Below are 23,312 nucleotides of genomic sequence, written 5' to 3'. Positions count from 1 at the left end.
TAGCGCGTAGGAAAAGCAGCCTAGCGCGTGGGGGTTTTTTAGCGCATTGGGTATCTGTTTTAGCACATCGGGAAAATTTTTGCGAGATGAGCCGATTTGAAAATTTGTTTTGGTCTGTCTGTCATGATTTTATGCTTTTGTCCAATATGAGTGTTGATATAACTTGTTTTGATTTGCGATTTTCCAAGTTATGTATAGATATCAATGTGTTGTGTTGATCAAAATATGATTTGTTTGCGTGTTCTATTTCAAGTTCAATGTGTGAAGCCTGAGTTGTGTTACAAGCTGATATGGGTTGGAAACTTGAGTTGTGTTACAAGCTGATATGGGTGGGAAACTTGAGTTGTGTTACAAGCTGATATGGGTGGGAAACTTGAGTTGTTTTACAAGTTTATGTGATTTTGGAGACTTGAGTTGTGTTTCAAGTTTTGATATGGTTTTTGAGAACTTGAGTTGTCTTACAAGTTGATATGAAATGATAGGATTTTGAACTTTGATATAGATGAGAAAATTGTTTCATGTTGTTGATGTAAGTTTGATTTTGATATCTTTGTTTTGATGTGGAAACTGATATTGGATTTGTTTTGACTTGTTGACAGGAGCGATTGGGCATGGTTCAGTCGCGGGAGAGATTTCCCAGACCGTGGACATTGATACCGCGGTTGTCGCAGGCTGATCTGGACATTATTGAGAGATGTGGGTTGACTTCTCTCATGGATATGCCTCGATTCACTGTGAACCGGGGTCTATTGACAGCACTTGTGGAGAGGTGGCACAGTGATACGAACACCTTCCATTTTGCCACGGGAGAGATGACAGTCACCCCAGAGGACTGTTACCGGATTCTGCGCATCCTTGTAGTAGGGGCACTACTACCCTACAAGCAGTCAGAGGAGGGTGGTACAGAGGCACTGCGCCATATTTTTCATGATGATACCGTCTGCGGCTATGAGATCCCATGGTAGGAGTTTTTGGACTTAGATTATGCACCGCTGCCATCTGTACTAGCAGGGTTTATTGGTGGATTCCTTTGTCCTGATCACAGGTCAAAGGGATTCTCGGTGGGATGGGGGCTAGTTTTGGAGGAGATGGTCACTCAGGGCCGGAGGTTTGCATGGGGATCAGCTATGTTGGCCCATTTATACAGGGGTCTACATGAGGTAGTATACCTCGGTTACGGCAGTTTGTCAGCTGGCATGACATTATTACAGGTATGGTGCTGGGAGCACATTCCAGCAGCGAGGCCACTAGCAGACAGGGATAGGCCCGTAGGCTGTGCATATGCCTATGGATACAGGGGTCTAGTTGTCCAGCGTAAGCTGGGCAAACTAGAGCAGTGGAGGAGGGTACTGGATGACATAGATACGGTCACCTGGCGACCATACACAGGATGTGAGGTGTGGGCCGAGGATGGACTAGAGATGCCCTTTGTATTTATGACTAGGTATCTGATTGGGAGGACCTCGTTCGTGATTGAGCGGTTTGTGGTGACCCGAGTTTTGAGGCAGTTTGGGCATCAGCAGGGTATTCCTTAGGGAGCGTGGTTATATGCACGACAGCAACAAGATGTGGCTTATTGGGGGCCGACCATTGATAGTGCCGTGGCGGTGGAGGAGTTTGTGGGGTTGGCTGGGCAGATATGGGACTATGCCCCAGAGATTCAGTATGCGGGTATGACAGATGAGTTCGCCCGATTGTTTGCTGCACGGGCGGTGGCCATCATTTGAGTCGGATGAGGAGGAGGGAGACGGGGGAGATGATGGAGATGATGGGGATGATGGAGGAGGGAGAGGAGTTAGAGGGAGGTGGGGAGGTAGAGTGAGGAGAGGAGATAGGGGTGTGGAGAGAGCAGTGCGACAGGGGAGGATAGATAGAGGGAGAGGTGGATTGGCTATCGGAGCCGGGGGAGAGGGGAGAGTGGGGGAGGTGCTAGCTGTAGTGGGTGGTACAGAGGAGGCTATGCGACCAGTGCAGAGGAGGAGGACATATGTGCTCCCACCTCCAGCATAGGTACCACTACGGGTTCAGATCCCTGGTCATATGGAGGATGCTCAAATCCGGACCTTGTAGATTACTGTTCAGCAGCTGCAGGCACAGATTTTGACCTATGAGTAGTAGATTTCTTAGTTGACCACTGAGCGAGATACCGAGATAGAGTGACGGGGATGAGCAGAGGAGATCGTGTCTAGCATGCAGAGAGCAGCGGCGGGTGGTCCTATGAGAGACACCCTAAGAGAGTTGGCGCTGAGAGCCCAGGAGGCGGAGTATTACAGGCGGCACTATGAGGCTGCAGTACCTAGAGACCGGTGAGTATAGAGCTTTGCGCAGTCGAGATCCAGCCGATCTCGAGCTACTGGGTCATGGTTTGAGAGCCGAGGTGTTACGGGGCCACCGAGACAGGACCCTCCTGGAGATCCAGGGGCGGGTGCATCTGGAGCGAGACCATCTCCATCAAGGGATAGTCATACTTGAGAGACATGGTCACTGTTGTAGTTGTGGATCATTGTTACTCTTTTGTTCTGGACATAGTTTTGACACATTTTGTACATGTGGATCATTTTTGATATATATATATATATATATATATGGCACCATTTTTGATCATGTGATGTGTTTATATGGATTTATTTATTTGGGTTATTTTGTTTATGTGATGCAATGCTTTAAATAGATGATATAATATATGATGCAGGATGTATGTTTTTTTATATGCTGTGAGATGTATGATTTGATAGGCAACTATGGTTAAAATGATATGCAACTAATTGTAAAATGATATGCAAACATGTTAAAATGATATGCAAACATGTTAAAATGATATGAAAACATGCGTTAATGATATGCATCTAATGTTTGTGGAGCATCCCTCATTCTGTATTTGCCATCCGATACAACTAGATGTTTGCTTTCTTTGTAGGTTTCATCATTGAGCATTGATTTGTTTAGGATATGTTGAAAATTTATACAAGCATAATGGTATAATTGAACCATAATAACCTAAGAAAAATTTACATGATTTTTGATTTTGCAAGATAGCACGAGCGTCAAGGTATAATTGAACCAGGACGACCTGAGTGCGTATTGCATAAACAGACAAGATTTGATCATTTGTATGCATGAAGTGGAATCATGCCTTCAATGATATTCGATATATCATGTCTTGAGGCATGTATTCACACAGTACAAATGATCACCTCCCAGACAGAAGACTAAGAAAATATTGGAAGTTCCCCTTGACCTCTAGCTGTGAAGCATTGAGTGAGACAAGGAAGAGAATCCAAAAATTCAAAAAGTTCAAAATGCAAAACTAGTCAAGACTTTATGCAAGAATGCAATATTTAGTACTTCAGAAAATCATCCATCCTTGGTATTTTTGTGAATTGTTTTGTTTTGGTTTTTTTGCGATGAAGCGTAGTTTTGGTTGTTGTATGTCATGTTTCTGAGTTTTTGCAATAGTTGTGATGTCTTGAATGTTTGCAAGTTTTTGAACAAGTTAATGCCCCTAGCTGAGTGTGCCTCTTGATATGATTATGTACAGTGATTTCCAAGCCATGGTCGGATGTGGTAAGAGGATATATATAGACAAATCAGGATAGTGACTATGCTAAGTATGTCCTGAATGGATAGGTGCTAAGTGTCGGTCGATGGCCGATAGTGTTTGTATAGATAAAATGGGATTGAGATAGATAGAGGAGCCGTTCTTTCACAAGAGCGCCTGTTTACCAGGTTTTCACCATTTGTTTTTATTTGTACTTAATGTTTTTGCTTTTTCTGGACTTTTTTGATTTTTTTTATTTTTTTGCGTATTTTGGCTTTTTCCGTGGACTAGGCCACTTAAGTGTAGTACCTCTTTAGATGGATGTTGTTAGTTGGTTCATCGAGCACATCTCCTTCAAAATTTGTTAGCTGATAGGCACCTGATCCATAGACTAATATGATAACATAGGGACCCAACCAGTTAGGTTCAAATTTCCCTTTCTTTTCTCGATCTTGGTGATTTCTTGGATTTTCTTTGAGGACTAGGTCACCAACCTTGAAGTTGCGAGGAATGACCTTGTGATTGTAGCTCCTGCACATGCATTGCTAATATGCTTTGAGATGGGTATAAGCATGTTGGCATCTTTCATCTAATAGTTCAAGTTCTTGTAGTCGGTTAACTCGATACTCTTCATTCGAGATTAAGCCTTTCAAAGAGACTCTGAGAGAGGGAATTTCTACCTCCAGGGGTAAAATAGCTTCTGATCCATATACCAATGAGTATGGTGTTGCTCCTGTAGGTGTGCGAATGCTGGTTCTGTATGCCCAAAGTGCTAGATTGAGTTGTATGTGCCAATCTTTGCCTGCATCATTCACTGTTTTCTTGAGGATTTTCAGGATTGTCTTGTTAGATTCTTCTGCTTGACCATTGCCCTGTGGGTAATATAGTGTAGAAAACTGATGTTGGATTTTGAATTTTTCACATAGTTCCTGTACATCTTGGTTTTTGAAAGGTTGTCCATTATCTGTGATGATTGAACTTGGAATACCATATCAGCAAATCAGATAATTTAGGATAAAAGAGGCAATTTGTTTCCCTGTCACTATGGTCATGGGAACTGCTTCTATCCATTTGGTAAAGTATTCTGTTGCTGTTATAATGAACTTGTGTCCATTTGAAGATGAAGGATGAATTTTGCCAACTAAGTCTAGTCCCCACTGACAAAAGGGCCAGGATGTTGTAAATGGCTGTAGTTCCTGTGCTGGTGCATGTATGAGATTACCATGGATTTGGCATTTAGGACATTTCTTAGCGAAGTGATAGGAGTCTTTCTCCATTGTAGGCCAGTAGTATCCCATCCGTAGAAGCTTTTTAGCAAGAGTAGTGCCACTTGAATGTGTGCCACAAATACCTTCATGAAGCTCGTGTAAAGTAGAATCGGAATCATTACGATCAAGGCAACGAAGAAGAGTACCATCAAGACCTCGATGATACAAAGTATCAACGGTAAGGGTGTAATGGGCAGCTTGTCAGATAAAGTTACATTTTTGGTTATGAGATTGGTCAATAGGTAAGATATTATGCTTGAGGTAGTCGTATATTGGTCCATATAACGGAGAATCTGAACCAGTCAAGGCATAAATAACTTGGGATTCAGAGTGGTCATAGGCGGGGGAGAACAGTTGCTCTACCAGGAACTCATAACAACTCTGTTGCTCTAGAATTCGTAGTAGTGAAGCGATAGTAGCCATTGCATCGGCTGCTTTGTTGTTCAACCTTGGTATTTGCTCGAAGGTGATGTGCACAAAATACTGTTTGAAGTCATCCACCATTCATTTGTAAGGTAGTAGCTTGTCATCCTTTGTTTGATAGTCGTTGTTGATTTGATGGACAACCAGTTGTGAGTCCCCATAGACATTTAACTCTGTGATTTTCCATTCTAAGACCATTTTGATGCCTATGACCAGTGCCTCATATTCAGCCACATTATTTGTGCATGGAAACATAAGCCTATATGATCTTGGTATAGTGTGTCCTTCAGGAGTGATGAATAGAATGCCAGCACCGGAACTGTGTTGTGTATAGGATCCGTCAAAGTATAGGGTCCATTGTTTAGTAGAAAGAGTAAGAACGTCCCTGTCTGAAAATTCAATCTCCATGGTGTGTTTGCCGGGGAGTGTTGCTTCAGCCAACTGATCTGCAATTGCTTGTCCCTTGATGGCTCGTCTTTCTGTGTATTGGATGTCAAATTCACTGAGAATCATGACCCATTTAGCCAATCAACCTGTAAGAGCTGCCTTGTTGAGTAGATATTTGAGAGGATCAATTTTTGTGACTAGCTTGATGGTATGTGCTAGCATATAATGTCAGAACTTCTGAGATGCGAAGACCACTGTTAGGCAAGCCTTTTCAATGAATGTATAGTTGAGTTCATAGCCATTCAATGTCTGACTGATGTAATATATGGCGCGTTCCTTTCCTTGTTGATCTTCTTGTGCCAATAGTGCCCCCAGTGATATATCTGTTGTTGAGATATATAAGATAAGAGGCTTTCCTGCGATTGGTGGGACCAGAACTGGTGGATTCATCAGGTACTGTTTGATTTGGTAAAAGGATTCTGCACACTTGGCCTCCCATTTGAATGGTACATTTTTGTGTAGTAAATGGTTAAATGGGAGACTTTTATTTGCTAGCTGAGCGATGAATCGTCTGATTGATTGAAGTCGTCCTTGTAGAGATCTGAGTTGACTGATATTCTTTGGTGGTGGCATGTCCATAATGGCTTGTACCTTTGCTGGATCTACTTCAATACCTTTAGCTGAGACAATGTAGCCTAGTGACTTCCCTGATGTAACCCCAAAGACACATTTCTTAGGGTTGAGCCTGACTTGGAATTTCTCCAATCAATCAAAAATCTTTGTTAGGATGCCAAGATGTTCAGCTCTAGTGAAGGATTTAGCTAATAAATCATCCACATAGTCTTCCATAAATGTGTGCATCATGTCATGGAATATTGTGGTCATTGCTCTTTGATAAGTGGCCCCTGCATTCTTTAAGTCAAAAGGCATAACATTCTAGCAATACGTTCCCCAAGGAAAGGTGAACATTGTTTTATCTTGATCTTCAGGAGCTATTTTGATTTGATTATAGCCTGAGAAACCATCCATTAGTGAGAGCATTGCATGGCCTGCTGTGAGATCTACAATTATGTCAATACTTGGTAGAGGAAAGTCGTCTTTTGGACAAGCTTTGTTAACGTCTCTGAAGTCAGTGCAGATTTTGATACTACCATCTGGTTTTGATACTGGAATGATGTTGGAAATCTATTCTGCATAGTCAATGGGTCGGATGAATCTGACGTCTAATAATTTCTTTAGTTCAGTTTTGACCATGAGTGCCACCTGTGGATTCATCTTTCATAGCTTTTGCTTGACTGGCTTAACTCCTGTAGAAATGGACAAGTGATGCATGATTAAGTGAGGATCTACTCCGAGCATATCCACATATGACCAAGCAAAGTTGATTTGCTGTCCTTTAAAGAAGATGATGAATGCCGATCTTTCTTCCTCTGTCAGAGATTCTGCAAGGTGTATGTTTCTGGCTACTTCTGTGGTACCAATGTTGATTGATTGAGTGGGTTCAATCAAAATGGGTGATCGCTCATGAAAGTGTTCAGGAAGAGTGTCAAGTCTCCCATCGTTAGGTGCCTTAAAAAGGTTTTCACCCTCAGATGCATCCTTTATTTTTACTTTTTGGTGATCTAGAGCTGCCATTGACTGGTTTTCAGCATCAAATCCTTTATTTAGTTCATTTTTGCGACTGAGAGACTTGGCACTCCCTGATTGACAGACATCATTATTTTGTTCATTGGTAGAGCCTGTTTCTGGATTTACGGTACATAGGTAATGGATAATGGATTCATCATCTGGGAAAATTGGTATATCATGGATTTCAAGTTCATCCCAGTCGATGAGGTCAGGAAAGACAAGTGGTAAGGAATCGTTAGGTGGATCAAGTTTGACTACTGTGAGGGTTAGGATAGAGTTTTCACTCTGATGGGCCTTGGTTGTAAAGAAGTCCAGGATTTCGTCGAGGTCCTCGATGGTATTATCTTCCACATAGACTTGTTCATAATGTTTCTGTTCGTTTTCCTTGGTGTCATAGATATTTTGTGGTCCAAATTCAAGAGGTCTATCTTCTTCATTATGTTCTTCTTGAGAAAGGGATATAGAATCAGTATCATCAGGGATATCTATAGTAGTATTGGAGCAGGTACCCCATTCATATTCATTTGAATCTGTCTCATAGGCATCATCCCAGATTCTATCGGTGCTGCAAACAGGTATGTTGTATGGTGAAAACAAATCTTTGATGATGGATACCATTTTGATGGTTTTTGTTGATTCTGTATCAGATCCGTCTTCTACTTGCTGGATTTGTTCATAAACTGTACTTCCTCGGGGAGGAATAATGGTATGTGGAGATGACATGATTTATTTTTGAGACATTGGTGTTTGAATATGAGCTACCGCTGCAGATAGGGCCTTCGTATGACTTAGAAGTTTTCCCCGATGCAACTTCTGATCTTGACGTTCCCGTGCCTTGCGGATTGTTTCTGCTGATTCAAAGAGTGCTTCCTACCAGGATTCTTCTTTGTACTTCTTCTTCACCTTCCATTGAGGTTTTGTAATCATGTGTGGTGGTTGTTTCAATAGGAATGTGAGTTTAGAATCCAATCCTGCTTTGTTTCTACTAGGTTGTGAAGGAAGATCTATAGGTTCAGTGACTCCTTCTTTACGTTACCCAATAGGTCCTTTACCACCATATCCCATTTGCTTCATGATTAAGTAGCCTTTTCCATACAGGTGTGTTGGTAGAACAATGTCCAAAGCGGCTGCTCTATGATCTTCTTCCTAATCTTTGTATAACCAGCTAAGAACGTCCTTGTCTTCTGTTTCATGTGCTAGAGTACCCAATTGGATGAAGGTACCATCAAATTTAGTGATGGGCTGAGTAGCCAGATGTGTTGATGTAGTAGGCAAACCATGCGATCTAGGTGATGTTGGCAATTTGGCCAAACATAAAGGCTCCAAAGAGTATTCTCCCATGCCGTGGTCTTTGATTTGCATCTTTTACTTGAAGTCTCCCCATAAGGAGTTTGATTTTGCTGTTGGTGGATCTGATGTTGAAGATCGCTGCTTTTCTCTATTATGAGGAACTAAACTGTCTTGGGCTGCCCCCATTGCGTTGCAATGTTGGAATGGATTATGATCAGCTGATATGGATATTTCTTGTCCATCATAAGGAAACTTGACACACTGGTGATATGTGGAAGGTACAACTTGCATTTCATGTATCCAGGGTCGTCCTAACAAGATATTGTAGGTTAGATCAATATCTAAGACCTGACATATAGTATCCTTTTGTACTGGTCCTACTTGAATAGGTAATATCATTGTTCCTTTAGAGGATCTTTCCTCATCATCATATGCTTTTATGGTAATCCTTTTGCAAGGATCAATAGATTCTTCTGAGAAGCCTAATGCACGGATAAGCTTTAAAGTACATATATTAAGTCCGGCTCCTCCATCTATTAAAACTCTTTTTACTCGGTGTTTGCAAACAATGACTTCAATGTGGAGAGGAGTATTATGCAGATGACTCAAGGAAGTATTGTCATGGTCTGAGAAGGTGAGGTTATGAGGTCCTGTCATATGGGCGACCATGGCTTGAAATCTGTCTGTATCCAGATTTTGAGGTACATTTGTTTCCAATAGCACTTGCTCCAATATGTCTTTGTGCTTTGGTGATAGTTTCAATAATTCTAGGATAGATATCTGAGCTGGAGTCTTGTGTAGTTGGCTAACCAAGTCATATTGGATTTTTGGTGTGATAGTTGTAGGTGCAGTATGTCCCTTCAAGACATATTTCTGAGTTCGGGTTGTTACATTGACAGATTCATGATCATGCCGATCTCGAATGGTGATGACATTGACTTGATGATCTTCAGCTGATATGTGATTGATTGTGTTGTTGTAGATATGATTAATACGAGCTCCGCGTGTATCATCTGAAGTTGATGCTCCATCTTTGTTGTAATTTGGGAGAGGATTTTTGAAGGCACCGTGATCTCCATTTGTTTTAAGACCATCCACCATTAAGTCACCTCGATCAATCATGTCCTGTACTATATGTTTCAATCTTATGCACTTGTTTGTTCTATGACCCTTGTTGCGATGGAAATCACAATAGTGTGAATCATTCCACCAAGGTGGTTTGATTGGGGGTTCATAGTTGCTGATGAGAGGCAAAGAAAGAATCTTGTTTGCTAAAAGTTCTCTAAATGCGGATTCTAATGATTGTCCTAGTGGTGTGAAGATACGCTTTTGGAAACTGTTCGTGTTGTTGCGTGAATTGTTGTTAGGTCCTGGATTCATGTTTTTGCTTTGAGTATCGTTGGTGTTGTTTATGTTGAGTTGTCCTTGATCATTGGTTGGTGCATATGTGTTAGCACTGGGAGTAGCATTTTTAGGATTTTTCGTATTTTGAGGATTTCCGGATATTGTAAGCACTGGTTGCTTAGATTTGGGATCATATGATTCATTGTTGCCTTCATTTTTGTTTCAGGTCCAAAATCGAGATTTGTCAAGATTGGTGTTGTTCTGGTTATTGTAGTTTGATGAGTTTGTTCCTTCCTTGTAGAATTTGAGTGTTCCCTTTTTGACACAGGCTTCTTCTACTTGAATGCCATTTTCAATCAATTTAGCGAAAGATGGTATGCATTGAAGTTTTAGTCTGTAACTCATTTCGCCATTCAAGTTATCAATGAAGATTTCCATTTTCTCCTTTTCGGGAATATCTCGAGGATATCGTGATACCATGCGTCGCCAGCGTTGAAGGAACACCATGAATGTTTCATTGTTCTTTTGTTTGGTGTTGCAAACATCTAACATGGTTATGGCATGTTGGATGTTGTAGGAATAGTGGGTTATGAATTTGTTAACCAATTCATCAAATGATCTGACAGGTGGCAAAATTTTGGATAACCATTCCATGGTTTGCCCTCCCAAGCTTCTGGGGAATAACCTCATCAAATAGGTGTCATCATGAGAAAATTCAAGGCTTAGTGTGCAAAATTCTCAAACATGATCTCGGGGATCACTTTTTCCATCATATTTATCAAATTTGGGAACGTCTGAGTTTGGAGGAAAAGGCACCATGTTCAATCTTCTGTCAAATGGGTAAGGACAGATTTCGTTTAAAGAGTATCACACTGTTGTCCCTTATTGCATATCCTGTATTTTCCTTTGCAACATTTGCATTTGTTGAATAAGGGCTGCCAAAGGTATATTGTCTTGTCGAGGGAAAAGTTCTTGCCTTGTATTGGTTCTCAGCTGAAAAGGTGTAGTAAATGGTATATTTTTCTCTGGTGTTTCTAGCTCAGGTATACACATTTCTGGTATGCGTTGTTTTGGAATGTGTTGCTCTGGAATATGTTGTTCAGGTATGTGAGTTTCTTTTTCTCTGTGTTGTTCTTGATATGCATATTGTCGAGATCCGGTTTGAAAAATGTTTGGGTCTAAATCTTCGGGAAGTTTAACGCCTTTTCTTGTAAGCATCAACAGATATTTTTCTTTGTCATTTTCCATGAGTTTTTCTACAAGTTTTTGGAAGGAAGGGTTTTCTTGACATTCCCGAAGAAGTGCTTCAGTAATTTCAGGTTCTTCTACGGGTGGAACTTCAAAAGGATTTTATAATCTTTGATTCATACTGGACTCAGCGTGTGCCTCGCTTTGTTTGTCTCTTTGAGAGTGAGTAACAGGCATTTTAGTAGAAACTTTCAATGATGAAGGGGACAAAAGCCTCGTCGATATGTTGCTCGGGTGTTGGTGGTTTTGGCCGAGATGTGTTATATGTGATGCACTCGCCGGGCAAGAATGCTAGATTGATCTTTCCTCCGCGGTTTATGGTTTGATTAAAAGCAGACTTTTGGCAATATGCTCTTGTTTTCAAAGGTTCTTTGTCAAATTCGCTAGATTTGTTTTGGATATAACGTTTGACGTGATGAAGGAATACCCGATGAGATTTGAAGAGTTGACGATTGATGTATAAAAACTTATTTCTCTTGATGAATTTGGAAAAACTAGGTTGTTGTTTCTTCAACGTGATGTTACGATAGAGGTTCTTTCTTCTCAGAATAAGAGGATTAGTCATGCATGAGTGATCAATGGTTTCCTTTGATTGGTTTGGATTCAGTTGATTGTTGTTTTTGAAAATTTCAAATCTTACTCTATCAGAGTGAAGGTTTTTAGATGCCCCTTCACGACAAAGCGTGTCAAATGATATGGATAAAAGTCTCCCGATTTGGAAACTTGATTTGACAATTTGAAAATTTTAAACAAGGAGTGTTTGTGAGATAAAAATCCGTAAGATGGTAAAGGATTCTGTTTGACACTGATGATGAGATTTCCTAATTATGATAGGAGAGACATCCTCGATTGCGCGATTCGTTTAAGATTCTGACAATGTTCGTTTTGACACAAATTTTGCTTGAGAAATAGTTTTAATGGTTTGTTTGCCACTCTGGTTTGATGAAAAATGATGTTGATGAAAAATGCTTCTAAAAATGTGTTTGAAAATTTCAAATATTTTCTCGGTTTTGCTCTCTGTTTTTTCTGTTTTTGATCATGCACTAGAACAGAGTCTACATGCGCTACTGAAATTCCCTGATGCGCTAAAATAATAACCACATGCGCTAGGCTGCCCCCAGACACACGCTAAAGTTTTTGGACTGTTAAAATTGTTTTTCCAACTATTGAAAAATCTATGCGCTATCCTGGGTCTATGACGCGCTAACTGTTGGACTCTATGCGCTAATGTTTAGTCTCTATGCGCTAAGCTGTTGCTTCCACGCGCTAAACTTCTTCTTTGATGCGCTAAAGGATTTTGTACTATTTTTGCCTTAAGATGGAACGCTATTGTTTTGAACCAACGCGCTAACTGGCGGTTTGGATGCGCTAACAGAATTACTCCACGCGCTAAGAAGTTGCTCTTATGCGTTAAATTGCCCTGATTTTTTTTCTTTTGGTTTGGTTTTTGTGAATTTTGAATTTTTGTTGCAAATTTTTCAAGCTTGATGGATGATTTTCTGAAGTAATAAATGCAAGCACAGCACAAAAAGTACAACCATTTTGCCTAATCTAACAAAATGTGTATGTTCTGCGAGGATGTGTTCAAATCCCCAATGTTTTAACAGGTTTGGATACAAATAACACACTTCAGAAAGACTCTTTAATCAAGGGTCATAAATATCATCATAGCTCACTAGTCTCGATACTCCGTCAGCTCAAACAGCCGTGTCACCCCCTAGAGGGTGCCCGTTTTTTTGCCTTTTGCCAGAAATGAACTCAAAGTGAATCGCTTCATAGTTGAGTAGTTATCTTGGGAGATATATGGTGAGTAATCTTGGGGGCGGATTCTTCCCCACTCTTGCACTATGATGTTATAAATGTCTGGTTACTGACTCGGTTCAAAGCTTCTATTTCTATGGTTTGTAATTAGGCTTCCTGTTTGGTCGTCAGTGATAAACTCCCTCAAGAGGCTTCCCAACCTTTAGAACAAAGGCTTTACGTATCTCAAGGATACTGAGGGAAGGCTAATCACTGCGTGCAACAGTTGAAAAGGACTTTTGTCACTTTCCACATTTGATTATAGTGGGTTGGAATTCTTGGCGTCAAAGCCGTTCCCCACTTAGGTCATTCCCTTCACACCGACCATAAATGGCTTTAAGAGTTGATTCCAACTCCTCGGGAAGACAGGCCTGCTAAAGGTTTTATTGCGTGAAGTAAAGAAAGCGGTAAGAGTGGTCTAGATTTTTGATCACCCAGTTAAGGGGAGAGCATATTCCTTCCACTTTCGAGACAAAGCAATCAAGTTGGTTTATTTTATCCTTTCAATTTAGTGATTTGCTAAAATCTATGTGGAGATGTTGCTCCACAAAACATGATGTTTATTTTATCCCTTTTAAAGCAATGATTGTCTAATCTATGAAAAGAAATTTGGTCAGCAAAATGAAAATCGATTAAAAGAAAATGGCCCGCTCCACCTGTAAGAAAATTGTTAGAGTCCTGCTAGCAACCAGAGAAAAAAAAATGTTAGATGATTTGGGGGACTTCCACAAGTCTAAAATCTCAGTTCAGTTACAATTTTAAATTTTTGATCTCTATCTGTGATACGCTACAAAAAGGACTGTACGCGCTACAAGAAAACCTAGATGCACTAAACTTATGTTTCTCTACGCTACATTGTTTTCTGGATGCGCTACTCTGTGCGTTCGACGCGCTGTTCTATTTTTTTGTTTTCGGGTTGAGACTTGTAGGAAAATATTGATTTGATGTGCTACAAGATGGTTTAGACGCGCTAGATGATGGACAGAAAGCGCTAGCTGGTAAACTCGATGCGCTAGCTGACAGACCCGAAGCACCTATATATTCTGCAGATGCGCTACTCTATTTTTCGGCCGTGCTGAGACCTACAGAAAAAGTTTAGTGAAGTTATGCGCTAAGGAAAGGTCTTCACGCGCTAGAGTATGGACCCCACGTGCTAAACAGTGAGCGGGATGCGCTAAACTGTTAACCAGATGCGTTAGGGAATGTTTCCCACGCATTGATTCCTATTTCCCATGGACCTGCAAAAGTGATTAGTTTCAAAAACTGATTTGATATTTGGGGTCAGGCCCCACGGTGGGCGCCAGAAATGTATGCAGGAAAAGTGGGCTGATAAAACTCAATATGTGAAAATATTGTTAAATTACTTGTCCACACACACACACAGGACTTCTTGGTGCAAGCTATGGAGTAACGTAGTATTACTCAGCTTCCCAAGGTAGGTCCCATGGTTCTCTATCTCACAATGTCCCTCAAACCAATGTTTTGCTCTCAGATCACTGAGCAAAATGGTTCAGGGATGGCAAATGCAAGAACGAGGGATGCTCTGATAGATTTTTAGAATGAAATGTGTTATAAGCTATGTATGATTTTAAAATGAAATAAACTAAATGATAAGATGACAAGATTAGTATGAATACTATCCTAGCATACTATATTTAGTCTATGATTGAAATAAAATGATAAAGAAATTATTCTAAACATGCATATTTAGTCTAATTTCTGATTTAAGAGAGACTAAATGATGAGCATATATGAAATGAGAAAGCTTGAATGTATTTGAGCATAAGTGTGATGCTACAAATTTGAAGGATGATTGTTATGGAGGAATGAGAGCTCTATTTATAGAAAAAACAGGGCAATGGATGATCAGGATTGAATGGTTTAATCAAGGGTTGAGTTTGAAAGTTGGGGATCCATGTTTGTAATTGGCACCAATGAAATGGTGACAAGTGTCAACATAGGGTTGGGTTGAGAGAAGGGGTTGGAGACATTAAATGGCTGAGAAGACCTCATGGTTATCTAGAGGGTAAGGGTCAAGCTTAAGTTAGGATTACCCACTGGATTAAGAGTTAATCCAAGGATAAACCTTTGTGCAAATGATTAAGAGATAATCATGGTCAAAGCATTAAAGGCCTGATGAGACCCTTGGGTTGGATGAAGGTTGAGTCAAAACAAATGTTTTAACCATGTAGGAGGGTTTGAGTTAACCATTAATGGTTATTGGAGACTTTGGGGGATTAAGTGGTTGAAAGTTGGAAGCCTTTAATGGTTATCAAAGACTTTGAGGAATTAAGTGGTTGAAGGTTGAAAGCCTTTAATGGTTATCAAAGACTTTGAGGGTTTGAGAAGTGACTTTCCTTTGCTTAGGGATGTGACAAAGTTTAGAGAAGGGGTTATGTTAATTAGAAGCGATTAGAAGATTCTAGAAGGGATTAGAAAGGGGTTTGGGATTTTGCAAGTGGATGGAGGGATAATAGGATTTAATTGAAATAAAGTATTTCATTCAATTTGGTTGCAATTAAATAAATTAGATTTATTCAATTTTAGGATAACTATTTAATTAAATTTGAATTTAATTAAAAGTGGATAGAGGGGATTTAATTGAATAAAATGATTTATTCATTAAATGGGTATAGTGAATTTAATTTAAATAAATTGAGTAATTTACTTAATTAAATAGAGGAATGTGGGTAATTTAATTAAATTGGATTTAATCAAATAGAGAAATGAACATAAAATATTCATTTAGGAATATGGTCATTTTTATACGTCTACACATGCCATTCCATGCAATACTTGTGATTACATTCAAGAAGAAAAACAATCATCATCGATAAATTATAGATCTACAAGGTATACATTTTCATTATTTACATTCAAGCATTTGCAACTACTTTCTTTCGAGGTTGATTCCTCAAACAAGGTTTGAGTGAGGCAAACCCCTATCCACAACCCATTTTCCCCTCTTTTTTTGTGTGTAGGTTGCATGTGCGCAACTTTAATTGCAGGTTTGGGCTTCATTTGCAAAGACTGAAGAACCCTTTTCATTTCACGGATTTTGTGGAGGACCATGTACACTATCGCCACGGTCCTGATGACTTTTCTATAAATTTGCAAGGCAGATCCGTATCAGTTTAATTAGCTCATATGCAAAATTACTATGCGATGTTGAACTGGTAGCTACTCATTTCACTCAGTTTCTCTCTCTTTTCTACATAGTCAACAAGTCAACATATCTCTTTACAAAAGGGGGAAAATTGCATTACACCCTTGCAATTCACTTAGTATTCAAATCCTTGTCTCTCTTGGATTTGCATCTAGTGGATTCAAGCCCCTCTTTTGAATGTAAAGTTCTCCCAAGTGAAAATCATCCTAGTGATTTTCTTTCTCTCTCCTAGGTGGGGAATCACTAGGGTTCAATTTTACACTTTACATTTTGGTGAACCCGATGTCTTAGACATTAATTCTAATTTCTCTTTGTTAGATCTGATTAATTGCAGTTTGGATTTCAAATTTTCATTTCCAAGTTTGATCTATTTGCAAATTTTAGAGGTTAATTACATTAAAAACCCTAATTTTTCATTTTGAGCAAATTAAGCTTGTGAAGTGTAAAATTTGAATTAATTGTTTTGGATCTAATTACTATTCTAAAATTGCAGTTCAAATTTGTCTCTTTATTATGAAAATTCAGTGGTTAAAAATTAAAACCCTAATTTTTAAGATCTTTCTATTTTCGACCTTTGACTGCGAATTTGACCCATCTAGACATCTCCAAATTAGCTATTTTTTTATTCCGCAATAATATCATAATACCTATCATCCCTGAAAATTTTGAAAAAAGTTGGCTGGACCATGTGCACTTTCGCCACAGTCCTTGACCTTTTTCCTGAAATTTCAGGAGACAGAATTAATTGTGTTTTTTTGGCTTAAATCCAAAAAATTGGCATGCTTTATCAATTTTAACACCCTCTAAGGTCGAACACAAATTTCAATTTCACAAATTCAAATTCAAATTTCAAATTTGCAGTCCAAATTCCATTTTCCCTCCTTTATTAAATTTTCTATGCATGTATGGGGTGATTTCTTATCTTATTTTGCTAATTCAATTTCAAGTTACATTAAAGATGTTCATGATGTTCCCTTTCATGCATATGATGATAATTTAGTTCTCCCTTTCATTCATAGCTATGATTTACCCTCTCCCAACATTAATCTCATTAATGAGGGCACATTGGTGCAAAAAGGGAATATGGACACTTCTTTTAAAGATCTCCCTCCTAAAGATGAATCTTTGGAGAATTGTGTTCCTTCTTCTTCTAAAAAGTATCTCCCTCATAAGGATTATTTGGTGCAAGAGGATGATATTATGGCTACTTATCCTAGTGATACCATACCTTCTTTTCATGATCTTCCCTCTAAATATGAAGCATGAATCACATATGATAGTCCTTTTTCTAATGAGTATCTTGAACATAAAGATACCTTAGAACAAGAGGATGATATTATTTCTCATCATAATTCTCTCTCTCCCAAAAATCAAGAGCCTAACAAAAATCAAATCAATTCCATTCATGTTCCTAGGAAACCAAAAATTCTTCCCAATTATCATGTTGTGCCTTACACATATATTAATGAGGTATTTGATAAGAACATAAGTGAAGCGTCATATGCTTTCTTATTTCCTACAATCCTCTCTTCAATTCACTCAAATACACCATCTCCTACCAATGAGGTTCCTAAAGAAGAACTCTTAGAGGGTGATTGGGGGTCTTTAGATTTCACTCCTTTTTCTAGAAAGTCTAAGATGCATGAATTTCATATTCCAAATTTTTCTCTTAACACAAATCTTGAAATTGCTTTAGGCATGTTAAAAATAACATCTGACAATGAATGGCATGTTCATCATGATCATTTAAAATAACATTCAAGTTCCTATTATGTTGCTCCTCACTATGTGACATAGTTAGCCTACCTATTGGGGGCTCCTTGTCATTCATGGTGGTACAATTTCAGATGCAATCATACTTAGTGAGCAACATAATAGTCTATTTATTTTTTCCTCTATGCTTGGGGGGCAAGAATATTTCTTTTCCTCTTTCTAAGGTTTCACTGTTTTCTTCATGGGGTACATTATTCATAAACTTGATGTCCTTTCTTGCATGGATCTCTCCTCATGCGAGCGCATGTCTGTTGTGTGCTTAGGATCTTTTCCTTGCTTGAAATAGTAAGTCTATTATGAACAATCTCTCCTTTGAGGACTTTTGTGAACCTTTGTCTTCTCCTTTCTCTCTCTTTGTAAATTACCTCTTCTATTGTGTTATTCATAACTTGATTTCCTTTCTTGAATGGAGTTATCTGTAGGATTTTGCCAAGATCAAGGGCACAATGAAAAGCATAAAAGAGAGACAATAGAATGATAAGAGCAAACTGTATTCTCATCAATATGCAAATGATCAATTGGATTAACCAATACAATGAATATAGGCTTGCTTATATAGGCAAGGCCATATGGATGTACGAGCACACAATTATGACATGTGGCTCAATGAGAAACAAGGGTAGGTAAGAAATACTAGGGGTAGGTAGGAGAAATAATATAATATTCCACAAGAGGTGGATGACCCACCGAATGTAGAGTGTAACAGCAAAATAAGACCACAAAAGGTGGAATTTCTCCTACAAGCTCTATCCCTATGAGCACACTTCCCTAAGTGTCTCAAATCCAAACTACGAAGAGATGCATTATCCTAAGTTAACTTAAGTAAAGTGTAATAATATCCAAAATGAATATTTATTTACACCAACACCCCCCCTTAAGTGCAACTTAGGGGAATGAAGACTCAAGTCAACAATGCAAGATGGGTCCCGGCTATGAGGCCATGATAGGTACCCATATACAATATGCAAATGCAAGCAAATCAATGCAATGCAATCTCTCACAAATGGAGAAACGGAGAAAACCCAGTGGGAAAAAACTCCCCCCCAAAAGAGAGATGAATGTATAATAGACTCTCAAAGAAGAAGGACAAAACCTCAAAGAGGAAAAACTCCTCCCCATAAGAGAGGAAGGAGAAGTCAACTGACCCCCCCTAATGACACATCCTGCACCCCCAAGAGAGCTTGCAACTGCTGGAACTTACTCTCGGTGAAAGGTTTGGTGAATATGTCAGCAACCTACTCTGCTATAGGACAATACTACAAATCAATGATCTGCTCCTGAATGAGCTCTCAGATATAGTGCATATGAATCTCGAAGTGTTTGGTCCGCTGGTGCTGGACTGGGTTCTTTGAGATCGCAATAGCACTCTGATTGTCGCAATGTAGAACTGTCGGCCGTGGAGTGGTGACTCCAAACTCTGTGAGGATCTGTTGGAGCCAAATGGTCTTAGTCGCTGCGTTAACAACGCCTCGATACTCAGCCTCAGTCGAAGAGAGAGCAATAGCATGTTGCTTCTTGCTCTGCCAACAAATGGGGCCCGAACCAAGGTAAAAACTGTAACTAGAAGTATACTTACGATCATCAAGATCGCCAGCCTAATCGGAGTCTGTGTAACCAACCAAGCGAAGTCCTATGCCTGCTGCATAGTGAATCCCATAGTGATGTGTACCCTGGATGTAATGAAGAATGCGTTTGGCAGCTTTCCAATGAAGCTCATGTGGTTCCTGCATGAAGCGGGAAACCATGCCAACTGCAAATGAAATATCAGGGCATGTATGGGTCAAGTAGATGAGACTACCCACAAGCTGACGATACAAAGTGGCATCAACTGGTGGAGAAGAACACTGAGCCTCAAGCTTCATTCCTGAAAGAAAGGGAGTCAGGGCAGGCTTACAATCAGCCATATGAAAGCGTGCAAGTAGATCAAGAGAATACTTGGGCTGCGATAGTGTAATCCCGGAAGGTGACTATGAAATCTCTATCCTGAGAAAGTAGTGCAAAAGACCCAAGTTAGTCATAGAAAATCTCTCATGCAAAGCAGATTTGACCCTGCTAATGATGGATGAAGTACTCTCTGTAATGATCAAGTCATCAACATAGAGCACAAGTATCAAGTGAGAGTCATCCTGTTGCAAAATGTAGACATTCAGATCAGAATGGCACTTGGTGAACCCTACGGAGAGAAGAAAGGAATCCATCTTGGCGTACCAAGCCCTGGGGGCCTGCTTAAGGCCATAGAGAGATTTCCTTAGTCTACAAACCAAGGAAGTATCCTGGATGAAACCCTGTGGCTGCTCCATATAAATCTCCTCATCAAGGTCACCATGAAGAAAAACACTCTTCACATCCATCTGATGTACAACCCAACCATGAGCTGCAACAATAGCAAGTGTCAAACTAATGGAATTCATCTTGGCTACAGGTGCAAAGGTCTTAGTATAGTCAACACTTGCAACCTGCGAGAAACCTTTGGAACAAGCCGAGCCTTATACTTATCCACACTACCATCTGCTACAAACTTGGTCTGATAGATCCACTTACATTGAACCATCTTTCTCCCCTTGGGGAGATGGACTAGATCCCATGTTTTGTTCCTCATCAAGGAACTATACTCTTCCTCCATAGCGTGGTCCCACTCAGGAACCCCTGACGCTTCCCTAAATGTCTATGGATCGGAAGCGGTAGCAATGAATGCATGCGGAAGATCTTGATGCTGTGATCAAGTTCTCCGTGTATTTGAAGGATCCCCAACAAGAGAACCCGCGGACTCAATTGTCTATCGAGCCCAACAAGGTTGAGGTGGAGGTGGAGAATGAGGCTCCTCAACTGCAAGTGGACCCTATGGAGGTGTAACCCTATGAGTTAGAGTTGTAGGAGTCTCATCATCTGAATCACTAACATCACTATCCACAATGGAGGAAGGTGGAGGAGGTAGAGAGGCTAAGCAAGGAGAGATTTCCTCAAAGTGAACACTCCTCTCAATGAACACCTCATGTGTCTCAGGATCCATCAATCTATATGCCTTAACACCCTCAGGATATCCAACAAATATGCAAGGCCAACTCTGAGGTTCCAATGCCTTGCGTTTCTGCAGAGGTATGCGAGCCCATGCTGGATACCCAAAGACTCTGAAATGTCTCACAATCAGTTTCCTACCAACCCAAGCTTCAAAAGGAGTAATACCTTGCAAAGCTTTGTGAGGAACCCGATTCTGGATGTGTGTGGCACAACTGATAGCTTCTGCCCAAAAAGCGGGATCAAGAGAACGTGCATGTATCATACAGCTAGCCATTTCTTTGAGAGTTCTATTCTTGCGTTCTGCAACCCCGTTCTGCTATGGAGTGTATGCGACAGAATGCTGAAGATCAATCCCCTCAAATGTACAAAAATCCTCAAGTCTCTTGTTCACATATTCCCTTCCATTATCTGTGCGATGAATCTTGACCACTTTCCCTGATTGCTTCTCCACACGAGTCTTGAAGTCCTGAAATCTGTCAAATGCTTCACTCTTATGAATAAGAAAGTAGACCCAAGTGAAGCGGGAGTAGTCATCAATGAAGGTGAGGACATAGCGGGCCTTACTAAATGAAGGTGCTAGAAATGGACCTGCTACATCGTTGTGAACAAGTTGAAGAACTTCCAAAGCTCTCCAAGCTTTCCCTTTATCAAACTTCTCTTCGAGATGCTTGCCCATGGAACAAACTAAACATACACCCTCTGAAAAACTGATTCGAGGTAGACCTGTGACCATGTCTTTAGTGCTGAGCTACTAAAGATAGCGGTAGTTGAGGTGACCAAACCGTTCATGCCATAGCTTACTTTCTGAATTTGAATGAGTAAGCAAGGCCCTAGAAGGTGAACTTGGCACAAAGTGGGAGAATGAATAAAGTCTTGAGTTGTCATTGACTTGTCCCGCTGCTACCAAGGCATCATCATCAAGTTCCTTTACCACAACTAAATCTGGTGTAAACTCAACCTTTTTCCCATTCCCATAGTGAGTGATTTGGTAGATAGAGAGAAGGTTGGTAGACAAGTTAGGAACATAGAGAACATTCTCAAATGTTCCATCATCCATGTCAAATGAACCTTTCCCTTCAACCTCTACTTGTGTATCATCACCTATGTAAATGTGAGGTACCTTAGATGGCTCCAATGAAGAAAACTGCTCCTTTGTAGAACCCATGTGATATGAGGCACCCGAGTCAAGTATCCATTGCTGTGAAGAACCTGTTGTAGCCACAAATGCTTGCCCTTTTCCCTTAGACTATGAGGAAGAGGAAGGAGATGAATCCTTCTTTATGTAGGCGGATGGCAAGTTGATGTTGTTTTTCTTAAGAAGATTAGTTAACTCATCAACTTGCTTTGCGTGGCATCGATGCTCATCATGACCATACTTCTTGCAATATGCACAAGTTGGTTTATCCTTCTTAGGTGGTGTCCCCTTCTTGGAAGAGGATGAAAAATCGCCTTGTGATGGAGAGGATGATTGTCCTTTTTCCTGGTGTGGCTTAGACTTGGAGTGCTTCTTCTTTTTGTTGGAATCTTTGCCTTGACTTCCTTGATTCCCTTGATTAGCCACCAAAGCCTTGAATTTTGAAGACTTGAGAAGCCCCATGTTCAACAACTTAGATTGTCCCAATATCAACATTTCTATGAAAGCATCAAATGAAGGCATAACATAGGAACTCCCCACTATCAAACGATGAGTTTGGAAGCTAGACACAAATGCTGCATATTCTGGTGCAAGCTTGTCCAACAAGTTGAATATCAACTGAGCATCCTTTTTGTCAATTCTACAATCCTTAAGCTTTGCTCTTAGCTCATTTGCTTTGGTGACATAATCTTGGATTGTATCAAAACTCTTGGGATCCAAGTTGGTGAGCTCATTGTCAATCTGATAGCCTCTGATTTCATCAACTTGACCATACAATTTCTGAAACATATCCCAAGCCTCTTTGATTGTTTTACACTTCTCAATGTGAAAAATGAGGTCATCTGATACATACTTGCGCAAAGTTCCAAGAGCCATGCAATTCTTTGTGAGCATTCTAATTGAACATTTGGATCAGCCTTAGGATCAGGTGGTGCTATTATTGTTCCATCTATGTAATGTGTGAGACCCTTTTCCATTAATTTACTCCATACTTTAATTTTCCATGATGCATAATTATGTGGAGTTAAAGGTGGAAATTTATTAGGACTCATTGCAACAAAAATGGAAAGAGCACAAAGAGAGGCACAATCACACAAGACACCCCCCCAAATTCACTCAATCAAAGAACCCCTCCCAAAAGTGATGATTTGGCACTTTATAATTAGTGCATATACAATGGGCCACTTGCAAAAAATGGCAAAGTGGACTTCTGATTACAATTTTACAACTACCTCAATAAGGCCAAAAGAGACTCAAACTGATAATGCAAGAGATCTAAATTAAGATCCAAGC

This window comes from Cryptomeria japonica, chromosome 2 (genome assembly GCF_030272615.1).
Source record: "Cryptomeria japonica chromosome 2, Sugi_1.0, whole genome shotgun sequence".
Classification (NCBI taxonomy): Eukaryota; Viridiplantae; Streptophyta; class Pinopsida; order Cupressales; family Cupressaceae; genus Cryptomeria; species Cryptomeria japonica.
The sequence above is the reverse complement of the archived record's forward strand: the minus strand, read 5'-3'. Positions refer to the sequence as shown.